The sequence below is a fragment of the Elephantulus edwardii genome, unplaced genomic scaffold, assembly GCF_000299155.1.
Source record: "Elephantulus edwardii isolate Elephantulus edwardi_28Jun2011 unplaced genomic scaffold, EleEdw1.0 scaffold00044, whole genome shotgun sequence".
Classification (NCBI taxonomy): domain Eukaryota; kingdom Metazoa; phylum Chordata; class Mammalia; order Macroscelidea; family Macroscelididae; genus Elephantulus; species Elephantulus edwardii.
This window is the reverse complement of record NW_006399794.1, coordinates 15,172,240-15,196,484: the sequence shown is the minus strand read 5'-3', so window position 1 is coordinate 15,196,484 and position 24,245 is coordinate 15,172,240.

Genomic DNA, 24,245 nt, shown 5'->3' with positions numbered 1-24,245 from the left:
CCAACAGGGTAAAAAGAGAAGCCTCAGCCTGGGAAAATAGTTGTCAATGACATGTATGCTAAGGAACTTATATCTAGAATTTATAAAATACTTGAGCACCACAACAAGATAAACAACCCAGTTGTAATATGGGTGGGCACAGGATATGAACAGACACTTAACCAAAGAAGACATTCATATAGCTAACTAATATGTGAAGAAATGTTCAAAATCCCTAGCTCTAAGAGAAATGCAAATCAAAACAACTATGAGATATCATCTCACCCCAGTAAGAATAGCAAAATATAACAGAACAGCAAACAACAAATGTTGATGAGATTGAAGAGAAACTGGAACCCTTATTCACTATTGGTGGGAGTATAACATGGTACAATCACAATAGAAAGAAATATGGTGCATTAATCAAAGTTGCAAATAGAAATACATTTGACCCAGCAATTCCACTCCTGGGAATATGCCCTAAAGAAACCAGAACTGCCACCCAAGCAGATATATACTCACCCATGTTTATTGTGGCTTTGTTCACAATAGCAAAGAGTTGGAAACAATCCAAGGGTCCATTAACAAACAAATGGATAGAGAAGCTGTGGTATATTCACACAATAGAATACTATGCAACATTAAAAGATAAAGTACTCATTATACAAAATGGCTTACCTTGGAGGACATTATGCTGCGTGAACCTCAGTTACAAAAGAACACATACTGCACAGTGTCACTGTTGTAAAGCAAGACTGACATCGGAATTGGGGGGAAACTTAGAGGGAATAAATAATGTATACAGAATGGCTTTTAAAGCTCAGGCCACACTCAATTCCAGGACTAGGCTCCTAGGTCCCTCCCTACCCTATACTGCCACCCTACAGCTAACATCAAACAAGAAATTTTAAACTGTACTTCTTTATAGCCACACCATAAAGGTATACTGACATAGGAATTTACATAGAGGCAGCCGGACTCCAATGTTGAGAAAGACTCAGACTTAAAGACAGTTAGAGTATCAAAAACTCAGACAGACCCTCAAGGATCCCCTCTACCAAAGTTCAAGAGGAAAAGAAAAAGACGTAATGCTAATCACCCCATTGGTGAAAAGAGTTGAGCACCTACCTCATGGAGGTCCTTATGGCCTGCAAGGACAGAGCATCCATACACACCAATAAAGAGGCTTCATGTATAACAACTTCTTGTTGTTATGTGCTGTAGAGCCGCTTGCGACTCATAGTGACCCTCTGTACAACAGCCCTAAACTCTGCTCTGTCCTGTGCCAATCATGTCTCCGATACACCCATCGCAATTACCCCAATCACTGAATCAATCCACCTCTTAGAGGGCTTTCCTCTCTTGCACCGTCCCTCCCCATCCCTCCACCCTCCCAAGCATGATGTCCCTCTCCAAGGACCTGTCCCTCCTTACAACATGTCCAAAGTATGTTAGACGGAGCCTCAGAATCCTTGCCTCCAAGGAGCCACCCGGTTTAACCCTCTCCAGGATGAATCTGTTTGTTTTCCTAGCAGTCCATGGTACCCTTAATACTCTTCTCCAGCACCATAGTTCAAAGGCATCAATTCTCCTTCTATCCTCCCCAGTCATTGTCCAACTCTTTTATGCATAACAAGCAACTGCAAAGACTATGGCCTGTATCAGACACACCTTAGTCTCCAGAGAGACACCATTGCTCTTCAGAACTTTGGAAAGGTCCCTAACAGCAGACGTTCCCATGGCAATGCGCCTTTTGATTTCCTGGCTGCTGGTGCCAAGACTGTTGACCGTGGAGCCAAGCAAACTAAAGCTGTGAACAATTTCAATCTCTTCACCATCCATCCTGATGCTGCCAATTGGTCCAGTGGTGAGAATCTTTGTCTTCTTGACATTGAGCCTCAATCCATATTGAAGGCTGCAGTCCTTGACCCTCTGCAGCAAGTGCTTCAGGTCCTCCTCAGTTTCAGCAAGCAGGGTCGTGTCATCTGCATAATGCAGATTGTTGATAGATCAAGGGTATCATCCAGGAAGAATACAAATGGTCATTACAAAGACAGAAGAGGAAGAAGAGAAGACCAAAACAGATGTCAGAAGAGACTCTGAATATTGTACTGGAGCACAGAGAAGCCAAAGCAGAAGGAAGACTTCAAGATACTAAAGAGCTGAATAGAAGATTTAAAAAGGTTGCGTGGGATGACAAAGTAAAATATTACAATGAAATGTACAAGGAGCTGGAGTCAGAAAATCAAAAGGGCTGAAGTCATTCAGCATCTCTTTTTTAAAATTTTTTATTTATTTTTTTTATTTCAAGAGGTTTGTGACTTGCTTTTAATTGAGTTTCACTCTAATGCTTTGTTTCAAATGCCATTCAAAATGTTGGTACATTTCAGACTCTTACTTCTCAATTTAACTAGAAAAATGGCAATAGTTTTTTTTACCAGATAAATGCCTTTATATCAAAAGCAGGATTTACTGAAAATCATAGTATTTTCTTAACCATATTCCTATTATATAAATTGGCCTGCTTCTTTAAGGTTCAGGGTTTTTTTTCCTGTTTATTTATTTATTTTTTTACTGATTTCAATGGACATTTAGAGAGAGTTTGGATTTCCATTCATTCATTGTTGCACTTTTCTCACCGCCCACCCCACCCCGACTCCCAGTTCGCTCTTCATTAAAAGCAAAATAAAAACTCCTTCATTGGCATACAATCCCCTCGCGCCCTCCCACCCTCACCCCGAGTATACTCCACTCTGCAAACCTCATTCCAAACTCCTATGATAATCATAATGCCCTAAAATATATTGTTTTTAAACTGTTCTCTCCCTCATCAGCTGAAGTCGCTCAGTATTTCTTAAGCTCAAGGAACTGAAGAACAAATTCAAACCTCGAGTTGCTATAATCAAGGATGCTTTTGGCAGAATGTTAAATGATCCAGGAAGTATTAAAAGAAGATAGAATATACTGAGTCACTGTATCAAAAGGAGTTGGCAGACACAGAAGAATTTCATGAAACAGCATATGAGCAAGAGCCTATGGTGATGAAGGAAGAAGTCCAAGCTGCTTTGAAGGAAATAGCAAAAAATAAGGCCCCAGGAATAGATAGTATACCAACTGACATATTTCAGCTAACAGATGCTGTCCTGGATGTGCTCACTAAGTTGTGCCAAGATATCTGAGAACAACCACTTGGCCAACTGACTGGAAGAGATCTATATTTGCTCCCATTCCAAAGAAAGGTGAGCCAACAGAGAGTGGAAACTATAGAGCAATATCATTGATTTCACATGCAAGAAAGATTCTGCTGAAGATTATCCAAAAATGACTGGAACAGCACATCAGCAGAGAACTGCCAGAAGTCCAGGCTGGGTTTAGAAGGGGTCATGGTACTGGGAATATAGTAGCTAATGTTAGAGGGATCTTAGCTGAAAGCAGAGAATACCAGAGGAATGTATATCTGTGTTTCATTGACTATGCAAAGGCATTTGACTCTGTGGATCATAACAAACTGTGGCTGACTCTGAGAAGAATGGGAATCCCAGAACACTTGATCATGCTAATGCGAAACCTATACTTGGGCCAAGAGGTAGTTGTCAGAACAGAGCAAGGAAACACTGCATGCTTCAAAATTGGGAAGGGCATATGCCAGGGATGTGTCCTGTCTCCATACCTTTTCAACCTGTATGCAGAACAGATTATCTGGGAGCCTGGGCTCTGTGAGTAGAAATGTACAACTGGCCAGCATTAAACCTTAATTGTCACCAACTGTCACCACCTGAACAACAACAACACTGCACAGACAGTCCGCACACAGGTACAGAGGTACACCAGCAGCTACCACTCACAAGCCAAGATAGGCCAAAATAGGCCAAGTTCTAAAAAACAAACAAACAAAAACAACAACCACATTACCATGACTTGGAAGCAGCAGACAATCACAAAACCCTCAATACAAGATTTCACTTCACAAAGGAAGACTATATCACAGCACCAATGAATATTCAGGTGGCAAGTAGACTGAGGTGAACTGTAGGTTGGATTTAAGAGAACTAAATGGTGCTCCTCAAGAGCAATGATTTTGAAAATTGCTATAGAATTTGGGAGAGAGTGGAGTGTATTATGCTGAGTGAACTAACTCATTCTCATAATGATAATTATTGCAAAAAAAGACTGACTACCCAATTGCAAAATAGGCAAAAGGCATGAAAACATTTTTTCACAGAAGAAGGCATATGGATGTACAACATGAAATTTTCAAAATCATTGGAAATAAGAGAGATGCAAACCACAACCACAGTTGGATACAATCTCACCCCAGCAGTAATGGCAAAGATTAGCAGGACAGAAAGTAACAAATGTTGAAAAGGATCTTGAGAGCTGGGAACTCTCATACACTACTGGTTGGTATAACCATTCTGAAAGCAGTTTGGCATTTTCACAAAAAGCTGAACATAAAATTTCCATATGGCCCAGCTATTCCATTGCTTGGAATGTCGTTTTTATGTGCTGTGGCGTTGCATGCGACTGACAGCGACCCTATGTACAACAGCCCTAAATCCTGCTCTATCCCTTGCCAATTTTATTCTCTTTGACATGCCTATCCCCATTACCCCAGTGACGGAATCAATCCATTTCATCGAGGGTCTTCCTCTCCTGAGCTGGCCCTCCACCCTCTCAAGCATAACATCCCTCTCCAAGGACTTATCCCACTTTGCAACATGTCCATAGTACCTCAGACAGAGCTTCAGAATGCTTGTCTCCAAGGAGCAGCCTGGCCTCACCTTCTCCAGGATGAACTTGTTTGTTCTCTTAGCACTCCATGGTATATTCAATGCTCTTCTCCAGCACCAAACTTCAAAGGTGTCAACTCTTCTTTTATCATCTCTAGTCATTGTCCTGCTCTCTGATGCATAGCAAGTAATTGCAAAGACCTGTATCAGGCTCACCTTAGTTTCCAGACTGACATTGTTGTTCTTCAGTACCTTAGAGAGGTCTCTGACAGCAGACTTTCCCAAATCAATTTGCCTTTTAATTTCCTGGCTGCTGGTATCGAGAGTGTTGATTGTAGAGCTAGCAAACTGAAGCTGTCAACAATTTCAATCTTTTCATCATTCATCATGATGGTTCAATTGGCCCAGTGGTGAGAATCTTTGTTTTCTTGATGCTGAGCTTCAATCGTATTGAATACTGAAGAATATATCCCAAGAAAATGAGAACTGAGGCTCAAACAGAGACCAATTATTCATCATTGCAAGATTTCAACCACAAATAAATGCACTGAGAAATTGTGGTCCATTCACACAATGAAATACTATGCAGCATGCATGAGCAATCATTTTGTAAATTACTACTTAACTTGGGAGAGACTGGAGAGCATGCTACTGAGTGACCTAATCAGTCCCACAAGGACAAATACTGTCTAAAACCATTATTGTAGAATGAGTATGAGTACCCACAGAGACTGGAAGTAGAGGTGTGAGGATTGGTGGGTGGTTGGGGTGTTAATCATACATTTGTACATATCAATGGGTAAAGTAAGTGGGAAGAATCTTTTGTGAAAAACAATATATTCAAACTTTGTAAATAAACAGTATAAATTTTTTTAAAAATCAGAATACATAGCTCATGGAATAAACAGGACAAAGATAAGTAGAACATCACACCTCAGCATTAGTCGAAGTTCTTTAAAGTTAGATCCTTATCACATCTTTATCTCACTATTATGGTTGTTGTTTGTTGTTATGTGCCGAGTCACTTACGACTCATAGCGACCCTATGTACAACAGCCCTAAACTCTGCTCTGTCCTGTGCCAATCGTACTGTCTCCAATACACCCATCCCGATTACCCCAGTCACTGAATCAATCCACCTCATAGAGGGCCTTCCCCTCCTGCGCTGTCCCTCCACCCATGATGTCCCTCTCCAAGGACTGGTCCCTCTTTACAACAGGTCCAAAATATGTTAGATGGAACCTCAGAATCCTTGACTCCAAGGAGCTGCCAGATTTGACACTTTCCAGAATGAATCTGTTTTCCTAGCAGTCCATGGTATCCTCAATACTCTTCTCCAGCACCACAGCTCAAAGGCATCAATTCTCCTTTTATCCTCTTTAGTTATTGTCCAACTCTCTGATGCATAACAAGTGACAGCAAAGACCATCGCCTGTATCAGACGCACCTTAGTCTCCAGAGAGACACTGTTACTCTTCAGTACTTTGGAGAGGTCCCTCACAGCAGACTTTCCCATGGCAATGCGCCTCTTAATTTCCTGGCTGCTCGTGCCAAGACTGTTGACTATGGAGCCAAGCAAACTAAAGCTGTGTATAATCTCAATCTCTTCACCATGCATCCTGATGCTGCCAATTGGCCCAGTGGTGAGAATCTTTGTCTTCTTGACATTGAGCCTCATCCATATCGGAGGCTGCAGTCCTTGACCCTCTGCAGCAAGCACTTCAGGTCCTCATCACTTTCAGCAAGCAGGGTTGTGTCATCTGCATATCGCAGATTGTTGATAGATCTTCTACCAATATTGACCCCACATTCCTCCTCATAGAGTCCAGCCTCCCGCATAATCTGCTCTGCATACAGGTTGAAAAGGTATGGAGACAGGACACATCGCTGGTGTACACCCTTCCCAATTTTGAACCATGTAGTGTTTCCTTGCTCTGTTCTGACAACTGCCTCTTGGCCCAAGTATAGTTTTCACATTAGCACGATCAAATGTTCTGGGATTCCCATTCTTCTCAGAGTCAGCCACAGTTTGTTATGATCCACAGAGTCAAATGCCTTTGCATAGTCAATGAAACACAGATATACATTCCTCCAGTATTCTCTGCTTTCAGCTAAGATCCATCTAACATCAGCTACAATATCCCTAGTACCACGACTCCTTCTAAACCCAGCCTGGACTTCTGGCAGTTCTCTGCTGATGTGCTGTTCCAGTCATTTTTGGATAATCTACAGTGGAAAGAACCACTGGAGAGACTTAATATCAACTGTGAAAACTAGGCCAATAGCTGATTGTGGAACAGACCACCAACTACTCATATGCAAGTTCAAGCTGAAGCTGAGGAAAATTAAACCAAGTCCACAGGAAACAAAATATGACTTTGAGTCTATCCCAACTGAATGAATCATCTCAGGAACAGGTTTGAGGCCTTGAACACTAATGAGTGAAGACCAGATGAGTTGTGGGAGGATGTCAAATGTATCATCCAGAAAGAGTGCAATGGTCATTAGAAAGATAGAAAAGGAAGAAAAGACCAAAATGGATGTCAGAATAAACTCTGAAGATTGCACTGGAGTGTAGAGAAGCCAAAGCACAAGGAAGAATTCAAGATACTAAAGAGTTGAATAGAAAATTTCAAAAGGCAGCATGGGATGACAAAGTAAAATATTACAATGAAATGTACAAGGAGCTGGAGTCAGAATCAAAAGGGCCGAACTCACTCAGCATTTCTTAAGCTCAAGGGACTGAAGAACAAATTAAAACCTCGAGTTGCCACAATCAAGGATGCTTTAGGCAGAATATTAAACGATCCAGCAAGTATTAAAAGAAGATGGAAAGAATATACTGAGTCACTGTATCGAAAAGAATTGGCAGACACAGAAGAATTTCACGAAGCAACATATGAACAAGAGCCTATGGTGATGAAGGAAGAAGTTCAAGCTGCTTTGAAGGAAATAGCAAAAAACAAAGCCCCAGGAATAGATGGTATACCAATTGACATATTTCAGGTAAGAGATGCTGCCCTGGATGTGCTCACCCAGTTGTGCCAAGAAATCTGGAGAACAACTACTTGGCCAATGTGACTGGAAGAGGTTTTTATTTGTTCCATCCCAAAGAAGAGTGACCCAACAGAGTGTGGAAACTATAGAATAATATCATTAATTTCACATGCAAGTAAGATTCAACTGAAGATTATCCAAAAACTCCTGGAACCATTATGGTACCATGGGAAAATAATGCCTAGCCCTTCTGTACTGGGATTAAATAGCTACCACAAAACATATGTTCGTGCCAAATAGAATCCATGGAGAAGAGGTAAAGGAAGACTTCACAAAAGACTAAAGTGGAAAAGGTAATGAAAGTGGAAGACCTTGAGGGAAAATGGACATTACTCATTGCACATTTTAAGCCCTTTCCTCCAGTCCATCATAGAATGTTGTGGCCTCAGGAGCTTTCGATTCTCTTTTGCTCGAATAAGAGATCTAAAATGAGTTTGCATTTCTAAGGAGGTTAGTAATCTTGCCATAAGACACATACTTTAAGGTATTCTGGTAACCTAGTGGGTTCCATGCTGAGCTATTAACTAAAAGTTTAGCAAGCAGATCAAATCCACTCTACAAGAGAAAGCTGAGTAGTCTCCTCCAGGCAGCAGTAACCCCCTTTTAGTGTATATTAAAATATAGTATGGAGTTGTGTTAATTATGTGACTCTGAAGAAATTAATTTCACCTTCCCAGTAACAGAGGCCTCCTGGGACATAAGTGATACATTAATTTTATCAAATTCTATATTACATCATAATTTCTTCATAAAATTTTATTCAACATGCCTTCCATAACTAAAAACATATGGTTTCAACATCAAAGTAAAAATACGAGATAATTCAGACTTTAGCAAGTTAAAAAAGCCTGAAAGAAGTCAGGAAAGGACTGAGGTGAGCAGAGCCTTGGGCACTGGGAGGAGTGAGGACCAAGGTTTCCCTCAAGCAAGGGTCAATACATCTGTGTTGTCATTGGCTGCTTCTCCCATGTTGAGTTATAAATTCAGAATTCTAAGGATTTGAGGCACTCTTTCTCTACTCTGCCTTTTGCCCGTGTTGAGCACTGAGATGGCTAAACACCTCTTGCTGCTTTTGGAAATCTTCCTACTTATGGACTTCCTGCAAGGTGACCCTGCAATGAAGATTTTATGTTCAAAAGTGCAGAGACCATGTAGATGGCTGGGTTTTTATTTGTTTTTGCTTTTCTTAATGGAGAAGGGAAAGAAGTCTAAAGACGATCCTACTGTTTCCTCCTCTTCCCAGCCTCCTATTCCCATATATGCTCCTGTTTTCTCCCAATTTTTAACCTTGGTAATCCCAAATTTGTTCGAATTTTTCACTGTGAGACAGAAATTTGAGCTGAATAGGACCCAGGAAAGAATTTTGTGGTTGGTGGGGACAGATGATGAGGGTTGTTTTAGAAAGACTGAAAAGAAGGCTCTCAGCTCACTAGGTGTGAGTCTTCAAAACTGCAATGTAGGCCATAGTTTTCTCCCAATAGCAACACACTCTACTGCAGGAAGACTGAGTACGTGTGAGGCCCATCTGGTGGACTAGTGGGTAAGGACTTGTGCTGTCACCTCAGAGACTGGTGGTTTGAACCCAGCAGTTGTTTTGCAGTTTAAAAAAAACACCCAAAAAACCAATATCCTTCCATGTGATTTGCAGTCTTTGAAAACCCACTGCAGAGTAATCTATGAGTTAATTATGACTGAATAGCAATGAGTTGAGGTTTTTAGTTGAGTACCTGTGAGAACAGAGAATCTGTGTGCACCTAACCACAAATCTTCTGCATGCCTCCTCTCCACAAAGGTTCTTGTTGTAGGTAACAGCCCAGCTGGTAATTCCAGCAGAGGAAAAATTAAATTAAACATTTGTTACGTTAGTCTATGCTAATGCTTATGGGACTTGAGTACAGTCCCAGAGAGGACCAATGGTGGGACTAACAGCAAACTAATTTCAGGAAGGTCAATTAATTATATTAATTTTTCTTTGACCAGCTATATGATGTTCCAAATGTTCTTTTGTCAGACCTGATGGGAGTTGCGTGGGTGAAAGAATCATCTGTGAAACCACAGGCAATGAGATGTGTTTGTTGAAGAGGGTTTATTTTGGTAGGTGGGGATTGACTAGACTATTGATGAGGGGGGTGGCTTCTTCAGGAATCCTGAGTTCAAAAATAGAGAGTATGAGAGAATTATTTTTTCTTCTAATATTTGGGGTGGTTTGGGCTTGGTGTTTTGGAGGGTTTTGATTTTTTTAGGGTTTTTTCTGTGTTGCTACTAGTTCAAGACTTAATAGGGAGATCACCACTGACAATCTCTGGTAATTTGGATATTGTTATAAGAACAAGCAAATAGATACAGTTTGATCTTGAAGAATTAGAAGTGTTGGTCTGTAAAAATTTCGCTGGGGTTTGTGGTAGAGCTTCTGAGAACTTCAAGTTTATTTGGAGAGATTTGGGGCCAGGGCAATGTGGTCCATACCAGATCTATCTCAGTCCCCTTCTACTAAACAGTTTGATGTTCAGGACCATGTGTGGTTCTCCTCATTCACTGAATCAATGAGAAATCAATCAAATACCTATTGTCTACCTGTGAGGTGGTCAATTCTTGCCTTCCTGTACAGTAGTTTGAAAGTAGAAATCAGAAGGTCTGTTTTCATTTTTCTCCTCTAGATCAAACTTTGAAATATGCAGTTGAGGAATGTAACAACAAATGCAGAAATCCACTTGTGAATGGAACGTATGTGCACGTTGAAACCCCACGCTGACAAAATAATTTCTGTAATCTTCTAACAACATGGATTAAAAAAAAATTTAAAAATAACAAAACTAACCAAAATAATTGTTCTCTATTATGAGCCTCATCTTCTACTTCAGCCACCTTCTGTTCTCACATGTAAACCCTGTAAGACTGAACTTTCTTTCCTCTATATTATCTATACTTTCAAATCAGCTTTGGCTTAGTTGCAAGTATGCAAATTTCAATAGCTTAACCATCTGAATTTAACCTTGCTTGTTCAAAATGAGGAGGACTTGAATCACTTGCTGCAGAAGGTTAAACACTGCAGCCTTCAATATGGAGTGAATCTCAAGATCAAGAAAACAAAAATGTTCACCACTAGACCAATAGGCAACATCATGAAAGGTGAAGAAAGGCCTGAAACCGTCAATGACTTCATCTTACATAAAATCTACTATCAGAGATCGCGAGACGTATTGCAATAAGAAAGTGAGTCTATAGACAGGAATTCTCCAAATTATTGAGGAGTGTGATGCTATTAGTTTCAGAACTAAGATGTCCCTGATTTAGACTCTTCTTTTCTCTCACTTGTTATGCATCTCAGAGCTGGGCAATATACAAGGATTTGAGGAAGACTCATGAACAACCTGCATTATGTAGAAGATGTAACCTCATTGTAGAAAGTGAAGATTTGAAGCATTTACTGCACAAAAACAAACACTACAGCTTTCCATATGTGACTCCTGGTTGGAGGGCAAACCTGACTTTCTGTAGTTGTTGTCATTGTGGTTAGGTACCATGAAGTATGACTGGTAGTGACCTTATGAATAGCCCTGAATTCTGTCATTTCCTGTGTTGCGCTGATAATTTAAGACATGCTAGAGTTCATTGCTACAGTCACTGTATCAATCCTAGGGACCTTTTTCTCTTTCTCTGACATGCAACATTTCAAAGCATAATATCATTTTCTAAGGAATAGTCTCTCATAGCAGTATATCCTAAGTAGATGAAATGAAGCTTTGCCATTTTTGCCACCAAGGACCAGCCTAATGTACTTTCCCAGCACATATTTTTTTGTTCTTTGGCAGTCTATAAAATATTCAATAATGAAAAGTGTCAATATTTCTTTAGTCACACTTAGTTATGGTCTACTTCCCAGATATGTACAAGTAATTGAAAAGATCATAGTCTGAATCAGGTGCATCTTAGACCTCAAGTAACAAAATTGCTCTTCTGTATTTTGGAGACTTCCCTGACAGCCCACTTGCCCAATGTAGTATGTCTCTGAATTTCTTGACTGCTTGTACCCAGGGTGTTGATTGTTGGTCCAAGTAAGATGAACTCATTCACAAGTTCAATCTTTTCTCATTCTACTATGATGTTGTCTAATGGCCCAAGAGTGATGGTCTGCATATTCTTGATTTTGAGATGGAACCCATATTGAAAGCTGCAGTCCCTGATCTTATGCAGCAAGTACTTCAAGTCCTCACTTTAGGCAAACAAAAATGTTGTCACAACTGTATTAAACAGGTTGTTTATGAGTATTTTTCAGATCCTGTCATTGCATTCCTCTTTATACCGTCCATCTTCCCAAATTATTTGCTCAGCATACAGGTTAAATAGGTATGGAAAAAGGACAAACATATATTCTTCCTGATTTTGAACAATGTATCATTCCATTGCTCCATTTGAACAAGAGCTTCTTACTCTATGTATTGATTTTGCATGAGCACACTTAAGTGGTTAATCCCATTCTTCTCAATCTTAACCACAGTGTGTTATGATCCATGCACTCAAATGCCTTTGTGTAGTCAATAAACCACAAATAGTCATTCTTCTGGTCTTCTCTGCTTTCAGGCAGCACCCATATGTGAATTTAAAGAAAGTCATGGTGCCACTACTTCTTCTAAATCACACTTGAACTTCTGGCAGTTTCTTTCAATGTATTGTTTTGGCATTTTTTTATGATCTTCAGCAATAGTTTGCTTACATGTGATATTAATGATATTTTCACATTCTATCCACATTTCTTGGGAATGGAAATACATATGGATCTCTTCCAGTCAGTCAGAATATCTGCAGTAGGGACACAATAATAGTCACACTTTATGACAACCACCAACAATTTGAATACTTCACAGTTGTGGAAGCTAGCTGTAGCAAGATTGGATAAGGGAAAGAGTGAACCCTTGGTTGAGGGTCTGAAAGCAGCATCATGAACTGCTGAGTATGGTTTTGACCCTGGAAGAGAAAGAAGAAATCTTAACAGAATATAGATGACCACCATGGAGAACAGAGAACCTCTTCTCTCCAATTCTGCATGGATGAAAAACTGAAAGAATCTTTTTCTGGGCGGTAGAAATGCTGGAGGCACTTTCCCCAGGAAGAAGCCCTTTACTATGGCAGCAATTAGGCTAGTGCCATCATGACCCTGGTGGGAAGATGTCCTGAATACTATAAAAGTGTTTTGCATAATATAAGTGATGGAAAGTTCAGCACATGTATATATGAATTCCTATAGGAAGAGAAGCCCCTTACACAAAAATTTACACACTGATTGTCATCAGAGTTCTTCTTGTTAGTATACTGAGTCTGAACCTATGATCAGTGGGAACTTTGGCAGATACTCACTGAATGGTTTTTAAAGCCCAGGCCACACTCACTGCCATGAGTAGACTCCCAGGTCCCTACCCTATACTCCTTCCCTACAGCTAACATCAAACAAGAAACTTTAAACTGTACTTCTTTGTAGCCACACCTTAAAGGTATACTTTCACAGGAATTTACCTAGAGGGAGCCAGACCTCAATGCTGAGAGAGACTCATATTTAAAGATAGTCAAGATATCAAAAGCTCAGGCAAACACTCAAAGATCCCCTCTAACAAAGGTTAAAATAAAATAAAAGATGCAATGTTGGGGAGCTCTGGTGACCTAGTGGCAAGAAGCTGCACTACAATCCCAGAAGTGCATGGTTCAAATCCACCAGATGCTCTGCCAGAGAAGGAGGGACAGTCTCCTCCTGTACCAGTCAGATCTGATTTGATGGTACACACAAATAATAAAATTTAAAAAAAGATGCAACGCTAATTACTCCACTGGTCTGCTATAAGAGAACATCCACACACACCAATATAAAAAGAGGCTTCACGTAAAACAACTGGCCAGCATTAAACCTTAATTGCCAGGGGTGGGAGAGGCTAGAAGAAAAGGGGTGTGGATGTATAGGGGAAAGGAAGGATTAATCATTGGCTTGTACAATTTGATGGGTAGGGGGGTGAGGGAAAATGAAATAATTTATTCAAATTAGTATTTGAATTTTGTAAGTAAACTAGAAGAAAAATTTAAAAACAAACAAACAAACAAATCTTAATTGCCACCAACTGCCACCACCTGAACAACAACACTGTATGGACAATGAACAAATAGGTACAGAGATACACCAGCAGCTAACACACACAAGCCAAGAAAAAGGCCAAAATAGGCCAAGTTTAAAAAAAAAATCAAACAACAAAACACAACAACCACAGAACAGTGACTTGGAAGCAGCACACATTCACAAAACTCTCAATACAAGATTTCACTTCAGAAAGGAAAACTGTATCATAGCACCAGTGCCAAGTAGGCTGAGGTGAACTGTAGGTTGGATTTAAGAGAACTAAATGGCGCTCCTCAGGAGCAATGATTCTGAAAATTATTATAGAACTTGGGACAGAGTGGAGTGCATTATGCCGAGTGAACTAACTCAGTCTCATAATGATAATTACTGCAAAAAAGATTGATTATCCAATTGCAAAATGGGCAAAAGGCATGGAAAGGTTTTTTCACTGAAGATGTTTGGATGGCCAATAGCCACATGGAATTCTCAAAATCATTAGAAGTAAGAGAGATGCAAATAGAAACCACAATTGGATACCATTTCACCCCAATAGTAATGGCAAAGTTTAGCAGGGGAGAAAGTAACAAATGCTGGAGAGCATATGGAAAAGTGGGAACTCTCATCCACTGTTGGTTGGTATAACCATTCTAGAAGGCAGTTTGTCATTTCCACAAAAAGCTTTACATAGAAATTCCATGTAACTCAACTATTCTACTACTAGGAAAATTACTCAAGGAAATTAGAACAGAGATTAGTACAGCAATATTCTTAGCAGCATTATTCACCATCCCAAGAACATGAAAACAGCCCAAATGTTTATCACAACTGAATGGATTGAGAAATTGTCATACACAACAGAATACTGTGCAACAGTTAGGATTAATGATTTCGAAAAAGACTATATAACTTAGGAGAAACTATAAAGCATTATGCTGGTTGAACTAACTCAGTCTTATAAGGACAAATACTGTTTAAGATTATTTTGTAAAAATAGAAGGATAAGACTTAAAACATGTTTGGGGACCAACAAGGGGAAAGAGTGATATGAGGATGTGTAGGAGTGAAATCACAGGGTTTCATATTTAGTGGGTGGCAGGAGGAGTAAAGGAAATAAGAAATAATCCACTGGGGACATGAAAAGACAGGATAATGATGCATAGAGTCCACTGGTGATTAATTTTATAAAACCTACTACATGGGGTTGATTGTATGAAACAATGTAAATGAAGAATAATGTGAAACTCAATTATGAACTTTGTAAACAAATGAATATAAAATACATTTTTTAAATAAGAGAAAGTGTTCAAGAAATTACAAATTATGAAAGAATAGAAGCCATAAGGAAGAGATAGAAATTGCTTAAAAATAAACCTTATGAGGGAAAACATATATAACCAGATAGATACTAGAAGCCATTGAAAACCATGACAATGCCACCTAGAACAATATGAACAACATTATAGAGGCTATCAACATGTGAGAGGGCAAAAGGGTAAAATGGAAGGAAGGAAACATAGAATCACACTAATTTTCTAAAGGGATAGGTAGAAACAATAAGGGGGGGATAATTATATGAGGTGGCCTCAAAAAAGAAATAGATGTGTGATTGGAATTCTAGAATAAGAAAGTTGGGGGAGCACTGAGGAAATCATGGAATAGGTACTAGAAGAAAACTTACATGATGTATGAAGAAATGGTACATTCCAGAAGTCCAGTCAACCCTAGGCAGTATAGATACCAAAAGAAAAACATCAAGATATAACAGATTTTCCAAAAGCAAAGATTAGAATAAAATATTAAAAGCAGCTTGAGAAAAACAGAGTCACTTACAAAGGAAAACCAATGAGATTAAGTTCTGATTTCTCAGCAGAAACTATGGGATTGCACATACAAAGCACTGAAAAAAAGAATTTTATGCAAAGAATCTTGTAGCCTGGGAAGTTTTCCATCAAATATGAAGAAGAAATTAGTTTACTCTCAGAAAAGCAGATTCCATTGCTGAATTAATAGTATAAATCAATCTTCTTGGCAATCTTTCTCTCCTTTGCTGACTCTCCATCTTTCCAAGCATGATATTCCTTTTCAAGGAATAGCCTCATGTAGCTACATGTCCAAAGTATGAAAGGTGAAGCTTTGCATGTAGCAACAATTTTACCACCTCTTTGCCAATCTGGATGCCTCTTGCTTTCTTTTCTTGTCTTATTGCCCTAGTTGGTACTTCTAATCTAATATTGAACTAGAGTGGTGAAAATGTATATTTTTGCCTGGTCCCTGTTTGCAAGGGGAGATGATGACTTTAGTCTTTTTCCAATGAGAATGATGTTAGCTCTTGATTTTTCATATATATTTTTCATTTTGTTGAGGAAATTGCCTTTGTATAAGTGTGTTGAGTGGTTTTTCTCTCTTATTTCCCTTTTTTTGTTATTGAATATTTTAGCCAGGAAGAGGTGTTAGATATTGTCAAAGGTCCTTTTGGCAGCAATTGATAGGATAATGTGATTCTTGTTCTTTGCTTTGTTAATGTGACAAATTGCATTGATTATTTTTCTTATGTTGAACCATCTTTGCATACCTGTTTTGAAACCCACTTGGCCACTTTGAACTATTATTTTGATAAGCTGACATTTAATATTTTCATTTATTATTATATTATTTTAATGGCCAGGATTATGTTAAAGATGTTTTCATCTGTATTTGTGAGACATATTGGTCTGTAGTTTCCTTTTTTAGTAATAAATTGGCTTGATTTTGGTATCAAATTATGCTTAACAGTCATATCAGAAAACCTTTTTCATGAGTAGCTAAAAATCTAGGACTTTGGGATGATAGTCTAGGAGACATCAAAGACAATTGTTATAATATAGTTCACGGATACATTGACATATACTCTATCTTAAGGACTATTGACCAAGATTTTAAAAATCTGTGTTCACTTATCTAAGGTACAACTATTGGTCTCTTTTGTGAAGAAAGAATAGGAAACAAAGTAATGAGCAACATGAATCTTTTGAAATCAGAAGAATTAGATGGTGCCTAGTTATCACTGCTGACCACTCTAAATGGAATCACAGTAGATCATCCTGAATAGAGTGGCATAAAATGTGAAACAAAAGGAAAACATAAGAATGGCAAGGCTTACTGGTCTAGCAAAGACTAGTAGAATGCGAAAGCATATAGAGTTTCATCATCCTTCAACCTTTTACTCATGTTCAACTTTCAGTCAAACAACAGACAGGATTGTAAGGTGAATGATACCAGTATTCTCAGGAGGGTATTTATTCCTTAGAATAAACAGACACATAAGATCAAAAAGAAATCTTTGAGAAGAGTGAATTTGTCGGGGAGGGGTGGGCAGGGAGAAAAATGCAATAATGAATGAATGGAAATCCAAAATCTCTGTAAATATTCATTAAAATTAATAAAATAAACTTGGAAAAAAGTAAGAAATCTTTGGCCAGGAATTAAACTCAAAGACAGGAGAAGTAGGATAGAAGTATTAATGGAAATCAGAATCACAGAAATGAAGAGGGAAGAGTGCAATTATAAGTATTGTAATTAATGTGATAAATTAAAATGTATATTAATAGTTGATTGTAATATCAACTAGTTTTGCAAATTTTTACTCAAAACCAAAAAAAAAAGAAAAAGAAAAAAGTGTTTCCTTGTATTCACACTTAGATCAGTGCAAGGTACTGAGATATAGAAATAAGAAAAGCAATCTCACATTCTAAAACAAGATATAGTGGGGGGGGGGGAAGAGGTCATTGGTAGTTCAGTGGTAGAATCCTCACTTCCAATATGGAAGATAGGAAGCTGTGGTGGCCTAGTGGCAAGCAGCTGTGCTACAATCCCAAAGGTATGCTGTTCGAGGCCACAAGCTGCTCCACAGGGAAAGGACAGGGCAACTCCTCCCAGGAATTTACTGCCTCTGAAAACACACCAGAGGGTCAGCTATGGGTTGGTTCCAACTCAACAGTACATAATAACAACAGCAACATTGTCTTAAATTAAGTAGAACTGGTGATAGTTCTCTGAATTTTTGGTAGAATTTAGCCATGAACTATCTCAGCCAAACATTCTCTCCACTGGGCCAATTGGCAGCACCATGAGAGATGGAGAAGAGATTAAGATTGTGAATAATTTCAGTTTGCATGGGTACACAATCAACATCTTGGCACCAGCAGTCTGGAAATCAAAAGGCATTGCTTTGGGAAAATCTGCTATCAAAGACCTCTGTAGAATGCTAAATAGCAATGATGCCAATTTAGAGACTAAGGTGTGCCATAGTCTTTGCCTTTACCTGTTATGCATCAGAGACATGGACAACAACCAAAAAGGACAGAAGAAGGATCAATGTCTTTGAGTTGTGGTGCTGGAGAAAAGTACTGGATGTATAGTGGACTGCCAAAAGAACAAAAAGGTCTGTCCTAGAAAGAGGGAAACCAAGTTGCTACTTAGAGCCAAGGATTTTTGAAACTCTACCTCACATACAATTGGCATGTTGCCAGGAGGGACCAGTCATTGGAGAAGAACATCATGCTAGGAATGGTGGAGAGCCAGCACGGGAGATAAAGACCCCAGATGATATGGTGTAACACAGTAACTGGAGTAATGAGAGTATGTGTGTCAGAAACAGTGAGATTGGTCCAGGATAGAGCAGGGTTTCAAAGCTATTGTATATAAGGTTGCCGTGAGTCTTGGCAAACTCAATGGCACATAACACCACCACCACCACCACCAGAACCTCAGGTGGGATAGACCCAATGTTGTATTTTAGCTCTTATGGATTTGTTTTAATTTTCTTCAGTTCAATTTGAACTAGCACATGAGTAACTGACGGTCTGTTTCACAGTCAGCACCCAGTTGGATTTTGATTGCTATATTGAGCTTTTCCAATAAATTCTTTCTACAGAGATAGTCAATCTGATTCCTATGTAATATGTCACGTTAAGTCACCTTTTTTGTTTCTGAGAAAAAGGTAGTTGATGTGAATAAATCATCTTACCTCAGAAACAGTAGCACCGTTTAACAGGACAGCCAAGAACAAATGTTGGTGAGGATGTAGGTTGATTGGAACTCTCATGCAATGTTCCTAGGAACATAAAATGGCACAATTGCTAGGACACGCAGTCTGATTTTTCATGAAAAACAATGAAAAAGAACTCGTACTTGAGTCCAGCTTCTGATAATATGCTCTAAGGAAATCAGAGATGAGATGTGAATAGATCTGTGTACACCTATGTTAATTGCAGCATTATTCATACTAGCAAAAAGGTAGCAGCAGTCCAAGTGTCCACCAACAAGTGAATGGATAGAAAAAAGTGTTCATTCACAGAGTGGAGTAGTACGGAACATTAAAAAAAATTAAGAACTTGTAAAACACTATGCAACATGGATAAATCAAGAGGACATTATGGTGAATGAATGAACTCAGTCATAAAAGGGCAAATACTGTATAATACTTCTATTATATAAACAGGAGGGTTATATTGGACCAGAGGTCAGGGAGAGCAAAAATAGAAATTAAAAAATTTATTTAAATGACCAAAAATTTACAAAAAATCAACACTTTATCAGATTAGGGAAGGGAAGTTTAACCTGTAGTGAAACAATAAACAGACAGCGGGTTTATGAGACTTTTCCTAGCCTGTGACTAAGTCATCATTTCTGAAATGCCCAGTCACTGTGTCAATTCCTCTTATTGAAGGTCTCCATCTCTCCCACTGACCCGCTAGCTTTCTCACTCTGTTGTATTTTTTTCAAGGACTGACCCCTCCTGACAATATGTCCAAAGTATTGATAGGAAGTTTCAGCATTCTTGCCTTTAAGGAGTACCCTGGGTGTTTTTGCTCCAAGACAGGATTTTTTATTGGTGGCATTTGATAATATGTTGTTGTTGTTATGTGCCTTTGTATACCAGCCCTAAACCTTGCTCTATCCTTTGCCAATCTTATTGTCTCTGACACACCTACTCCCATTATCCCATTCACTGGATCAATCCATCTCATTGAGGTTCTTCCTCTCCTGCAATGTCCTTCCACTCTCCCAAGCATGATGTCCCTCTCCAAGGACTGGTCCCTCCTTGCAACATGTCCAAAATGTGTTAGATGAAGCTTCAGAATCCTTGTCTCCAAGAAGTAGCCTGGTTTAACCCTCTCCAGGATGAACCTGCTCGTTCTCTTAGTAGTCCATGGTATATTCAACACTCCTCTCCAATACCACAGCTCAAAGGCATCAATTCTCTTTCTACCACCCCTAGTCATTGTCCTGCTCTCTGATGCATAGCAAGTGATTGCAAAAGCCATTGCCTGTACCAGGTGAACCTTAATCTCCAGACTGATATCATTGCTCCTCAATACCTTGGAGAGGTCTCTGACAACAAACTTTCCCAATGTAATATGACTTTTAATTTCCTGGATGCTGGTGCCAAGAGATTTGATTGTGGAGCCAAGCAAACTAAAGCTGTTTACAATATCAATCTTTTTACCATTCATCACGATGCTGTCAATCAGCCCAGTGGTGAGAAACTTTGTTTTCTTGATGTTGTTTCACATAAGCACGATCAAGTGCAAATGGTTTATTTTATACTTTACATTTACTCTATTTTTTCCTTAATATCTTGCAGTAACTAGTCTGTAGTGGCCAGCTTTCTTTTTCCAAATGAAGAGAATTCCCAGTATGCACACACATGGACAGATAGAAGAAACTCTGTTGTTGTTGTTATGTGCTCTCAAGTATGAATACATTCACAGCTGACCTTCAGCAGATTTTAAGAAGCTTTGGATCACATGGGGGGAAATTTCCTATCTCTCTCCCTATATCACATCTATATCTAATCATCATGGTACCATGAGGAAAGTTTGCCTAAACACTTCTCCACAGGGATTAAGTACTAACATGGTAATATATGTCCATATTAAACAGAATCCATGGAGAACAACAGGTAAGAGAAGAGTGCAAAAAAGGTTAAAGTTGAACGAGTAATAAAAGTGAAAGGCCTTAAGGGAAAACAGACAATAGTCTGCTCATATTCCCAGAGCTTTCTTTCTGACCATTCTAGAAGGACTTGGCCTTAGGAGCTTTCCATTTCTCTTTGCTCTAATAAGAGATTTTAGCCAAATTCTGAATTTCTTAGGAGGGTGATTATCTATCCATAAGACACATACCTTTTTTAAGACATACACTTTAATGTGTTCTGCTAACCTAGTGGGTTTTGTACTGAGCTGCTAATTAAAAGGTTGCCAAGTCAAATCTACCAGGCATTCTACAAGAGAAAGCTGGGTAGTCTCCTTCAGTGGGCAGTTGTGACCCCACTTTTACTGTGTGTTAGAACCAAGTGAGGGCATAGGTGTACTGCCCCTTGACTGAGGACAGCCTTGGCCTTTACTCTTCCCAGTATCTGTGCTCACCTCTTTCTTTTCATAACATCTTTCAGTCTCTTTTTAACTTTGTAAAGTACAAACTATCCCATATTTTTTATAATCAAGAGAGTATTAACTATATGAATCTAAAGAAATAGACTTCATTCCACCAACCCAGTAACAGAGGCTTTTTGGGACATTAAGTGATCCATTAATTTTATCATAATTCATATTACTTCAAAATATCTTTTTAAACTTCTATTCAGCATGCCTTCCATAACTAAAAGCACATAGTTTCAACAACAAAGTAAAGATATAAGACAGTTTGGACTTTATAAAAGGACACGGGAAGAAGTCATGAAAGGGGTGAGATGAGCAGAGTCTGGGACATTGGGAGGAGCAAGGTTCAAGGCTTCCCTCAGGCAAGGGGCAGTAAACCTGTGCTCTCATTGACTACTCCTCCCATGATGAGATATAAATTCAGGATTCTGAGGCACCTGCCATCTACTCTGCCATTTGCCTCTCCCTGTACTAGACACCAAGATGACTAAGCGCATCCTACACCTGCTGCTGGGCATTTTCTTGCTTCTGGGCTTCCTGCAAGGTGAACTTCCAGAGACGTTTCCAACTCCACTTGCGGAGAAACCATGTAGGTGGCAAGGTTTCCCCCACCCCACTCCCCTTAATGGAGAAGGGGAAGGTAAAGTGCAAAGATTGTCGTTTCTTTGCTCCTCTTCCCATCCTCCTCTTCCCCTTTATACTTCAATTTACTCCCAATTTCTTACACTGGCACTCCAAAATTCCTTAGTTTTTCTTACTTAGGTCAGAAATTTTAGTTTACTACAAGCCGTAAAAGTCCTAAGTCCTTTGTGGTTGATGTGGTAGATGATGAGGGTTGTTCTGGAAAGACCAAAAGGAAGGGTCTCAGCTCACTGGATGTGAGTATTGAAAATTGCAAAGTAGGCCATAGTTTCCTTCCTGTAGCAGCATATTCTGTTTAAGGAAGACTGAGGACCTGTGAGGGACCTTTGGTGGACTAGTGGGTAAGGAGAGGTACTGTCACCCCAAACGCTGGTGGTCTGAATCAAGCAGTTCCTTTGTGATAAAAAAATAGACAATATCCTTCCATATGGTCTGCAGTCTTTGAAAACTCACTGCAGAGTCAGCTATGAGTTAATTATGACTGGATAGAAATGAGTTGAGTTTTTCAGTAGAGTACCTGTGAGAACAGAGAGTCTGAGTACCTAAGCACAGATCTTCTGCATGCCTCTTCTCCATAACAATTCTAGATGTAGGTACCAGTCTCACTGGAGACTCCACCCATGGAGAAATCAAATCAAGCATTTGGTCCATTAATCTATGTCAATGCTTGTGGGACTTGAACACAGTGCCTGCCAGGTGTGGATCAATCAGGGACTAACCGAGCAAACTGAATCCAGGAACAGCTTCTCATTATGTTATTTTTTTTCTTTTTCCAGCTCTAGAATGTTACCATTGTGCTTATGTCAGACCTGATGGAAGTTGCGAGGATAAAGTAGTCATCTGCCAAACCAAAGATAATGAAGTGTGTCTGCTGAAGATAGTTTATAATGGTAAGTGGGGATTGACGAGACTAATATTGGTGGGTGGTACCCTTAGGCCTCTTGGGGTCAGAAAGAGAAAATGTGAGAGGATTATTTTTTCCTCTAAGTATTTGTGATGTTTCAATGCTGTGTTGTTACTAGTTCTACATTTATTAGGAGACAAATTACACCTTAGGGTCTCTGGGAATTTGTGTGTTGTTATAAGAACAGGCAAACAGATGTTGTGTGAGCTTAAAATGACAAGTGTTGGGCTATAAAAAAATCCATTGGGGTTTATTTTTTGGTAGAGCTTCTGAAAACGTCAAGTTTATTTGGAGAGGTTTGGGGTTAGTACAATGTGATCCACTACAGATTCGTTTCAGTCCACTCATTCTAAATAGTTTGATAGCCAGGACCATTTGCGGTTTTCTTCATTTGTTAGTCATTCAGATTAATAAGTACAAAAAATACCTATTGCCTACCAGTTAGGTGGTAAATTCTTGCTTCCTTATAGGGTAATATGTAAGCAGAAATCAGAAGTACTGTTTCCTTACATTTTTTTTCTCCTCTAGGTACTAAGGTTGAATATGGAATTCAGCTATGTGACAGAAGGTGCAACCCCTCAGGTGTGAAAGGCAAAGGCATAAACATTCTTACCATGTGTTGCCAAACTAATCTCTGTAACAGTCTGTACAGGACTGACCTTTTACCGTGAGCCTCATTCACCTTCAATTCTCATCTGTAAACCTAAAAAAATAAACTTTCTTTCCTCTGTATTGCCTATGTTCTCAAATCAGCTTTGGCTTAGTTGCATGTGCAAATTTCAATAGTTTAACCATCTGACTTTGAACCACTTGATGCAGAAAGTTAAACTCTGCAACCCTCAATATGGATAGAATCTCAACATCAAGAAAACAAAAATCTTCAACACTAGACCAACAGGCAGCATCGTTATAGGGGAAGAAAAGCTTGAAACTGTCAATGACTTCCTATTACTAGGATCTACTCTCAATATACTTGATACCTGCAGCCAGAAGATCAGGAGATGTGTTGCAATGAAAAAGTCTGTAGACAGAGCTTCTCCAAATTCTTGAGGAACAATGATGTCAGTATTGGGACTAAGTGCCTTTCATTCAGACTCTACTCTTTTCAGTCACTTGCTATGTATCTCAGAGCTGGGCAATAAATAAGAATTTGAGGAGGACTCATCGACATACTTTGGGAAGATGGCCAGGAAGGACCAGTCCTTGGAGAAGAACATTATGCTTTCAAAGGTGAAAGGACAGTGAAGGAGAGGAAGAACCTGGATGAGATGGATTGATACAGTAACTGGGGCAATGGGAGTTGGTGTATGGAAATTAGTGAGACTGACTCAGGATAGGGCAGGGTTCAAAGTTGCTGTATATAGGGTTGCTATGGTTCACAGGTGATTAGGCAGCAAATAACAACAACAACA